The sequence below is a fragment of the Lipotes vexillifer genome, unplaced genomic scaffold, assembly GCF_000442215.2.
Source record: "Lipotes vexillifer unplaced genomic scaffold, Lipotes_vexillifer_v1.1 scaffold469, whole genome shotgun sequence".
Classification (NCBI taxonomy): domain Eukaryota; kingdom Metazoa; phylum Chordata; class Mammalia; order Artiodactyla; family Lipotidae; genus Lipotes; species Lipotes vexillifer.
The window spans coordinates 626,435-629,353 of record NW_006788006.1 but is presented as its reverse complement, the minus strand read 5'-3'; the positions used below and the strand labels follow the sequence as shown (position 1 = coordinate 629,353).

The window sequence follows — 2,919 nt, the reverse complement described above, 5'->3', positions numbered from 1 at the left end:
GGGGTGGGGGTGGGGGGGTGTAGAGAGTGATGTTGGTGGAAGAGAGGAAGCAAAGGAATCCCACTTCCCCCTTCCCTACCTGACAGATTTTGTTTACCATCTTCTGTCCAGAGCTTAGGAGAGGTGGGGGTTAGACCATCTGCCTCCCATGCCTCAAATCAAACTGCCAAAAGATTACTGATTTTAAAACTCTAATATCACACCTCAGGGCTAAAGCCAGCACCTTACCTAATAAGGAAGCACCAGAGGCATTCTCACGAAGGTCAGGAGCAAAGCCAAGCCACCCCAGATCTAACGATTATTTAACATTCTGTTGGAGGGATCAGCCAATGCAACTGGACTGCAGAACACAATTATAGGCAGAGGAAGTGGAAAAGAAGCAAAAGTATCTCAATGTACTGATGCTATGAGAATATGCCTGGAAAAGTCTAAGAGAATCAATGATAAATCCAACCTAAACAATCAAAGAATTGAGCAAGGTAGTGGGATATAAGAATTAACATGCAAAAATCAATAGCCTTCATAGCCACAAATAATAACTCATTAAAAAAAACAACAAATGAGAAAACCCTATTTATAACAGCCATGAAAATGATAAACTATTTAGGAATTAACAAGAAATATTCAAAAACCTACATGAACCTATAATTCCCGAAAAGACACAAAATAAGACTTAAATATCCCTTGTTCTTGGTTAGGGCATCTCAGCATCATCAAAAACCTCAATAAAAATACTTTTTTATAGAGCTAGAAAAAGTTCATAACAGAACATCTAGGAAAATGATGAAAACGAACGAGCAGTGAAGAGGGACTAGCCCCACCAGATATTAACATACTAAACATTACAAAGCCTCTATAATTAAAAGTATGTGGTGCTGGTATGTAAACAAACAGATCATCCAAAGGAATAGAATTTAAACGCCAGAAATACACCCAACTACACGCAGAAATCTAATGTATGATAAAGGGGATATTTAGAATTACTGGCGCAAAAAGTGGTCTTATTAATAGTGTTATAACAATTATATAGCTACTTGGGGAAAAAAAAATAAGATCCGTACACAAGAATAAATTCCAAGTGGACTAGACGTCTAAGTAGAAAAATAAAACCATACAAGTGCTAAAAGAAAATATATGTCAATTCCTCTATAACCTTAGTATAGGGAAAGGCTAAGTATTACTTAAAATACAGATGCAGTAATAAATAAAACACTTTTTGCATGGCTAAAAACACCATAAGCCAAGTCAAAAGACAAATAACAAACTGGGAGAGAATATTTGCAACATACATCACAAATAATAAACCAATAACCTAACAGACAAAGGACTTTTTAAAAACTGAGGGGAAAGAAGGCCAAAACTCTTGTCTATATGACTAGGGCAACTCACACACAAAAATATTAAAATGGTCCTTAGACATATGAAAAGGTATTTAATTTCGCTCATGATAAGAAAAATTCTAATTAAAACTATACTAAGATAACATTTCTCCACCCATCAGACTGGCAAAAATTCAAACACTTGTCCTATTCTCGTAACAGAGTCAGCTGAAGAACATAAGTTCTTGATTTTGATGATGTCCAATTATCAGGGTTTTTTTCTTTTATGAATCATGCTTTTGGCGTTGTATCTAAGAAATCTTTGCCAAAGTCACAAAGATTTTTCCCTGTGTTTTCTTTTTTAGGTTTTATAGTTTTAGGTTTTACATTTAGGTTTACGATTTATTTTGAGTTAATTTGTGTATATGGTGTGAGATATGGAACTAATGTCCTTTTATAGCAGTTTGGCAGCTAGTCAAAATGCTAAACAGAGAGTTACCATATGACCCAGCAAGTCCACTCCTACATACAGACCCAAGAGAAATGAAAACATATGTCCATACAAAAACCTATATGGAGTGTTTACAGCAGCTTTATTCATAATTGCCAAAAAGTGGAAACAACTCAAATGCCCATCAACATGGGAATATGGATAAACAAATTGTGGTTTACCCATGGAATGGAATAATATTCAGCAATTAAAAAGGAACGTACTACTGATACACACGACACGTGGACAAATCTCAAAATAATTATTCAAGATGTGAAAGAGTACATGCACATCAGTGGCTGCCTGGGGATGGGGGCAGTGAGAACATCAGGGGAGGTATTACAAAGGGTCACTAGGAAACTTTGTGGGATCATAGTTTCATGGGTATATACATATGTACAAACTTATGAAAATATACATTTTAACTATGTAAAGTTTACTGTATATCATTTATACCTCAATAAAACTTTTAAAAAAAGATATTATTGGGTCAAATGACAAAATTAGAATATAGACAGTAGATCAAAGTATCAGTGTTGACTGACTGATAACCATAATGTGGTTATATAAAAGAATATCCCAATTCTTAGGTAATACACGCTGAAGTAATTAGGGGTAGAGGGCCATGGTAGATGCAACTTCTCAAATGGTTCAGAACAAAAATATCATGTATGTATATGAAGAGCAAATGGAGCAAAATGTTAATAGATGGATCTGAGTAATGGGAATATGAGTATTCTTATACCATTTTTATTCTTGTAACATTTTTATAGTTTGAAGTTATTGTCAAATAAAATTTCTTAAAATCAAATATAGGGACATAGCCCACAGCTCTGACTAGATTCATCCAATATGGCCCCAGCTGGGCACATCAGTAAGAAGAACTGGGACACAATCCATTTTCCCTGAACTCCTCAATCATGCCATGACATGCATCACACACCTGCTCTTTGCCAGGCTCTGGGAAGGGACTGGGACACACATCTAACAAGAAAAAGGCATGGTCCTGCCAACTCCCTCACTCTACCAGACCTCATTACTGAAAGGATCTACCATACCCTCCCATTCCAGGACAGCTGCCATTCCTGACCATGCAACTCTCTCCCTGGC

General features: G+C 36.1%; 1 protein-coding gene across 2 annotated transcripts in view; it reads right to left on the bottom strand.

The window, feature by feature from the left end:
* Positions 1-2,919, bottom strand: part of MGAT1 (alpha-1,3-mannosyl-glycoprotein 2-beta-N-acetylglucosaminyltransferase) — a 17,744-nt gene that overhangs the window by 3,038 nt on the left and 11,787 nt on the right. The window lies entirely within an intron of this gene.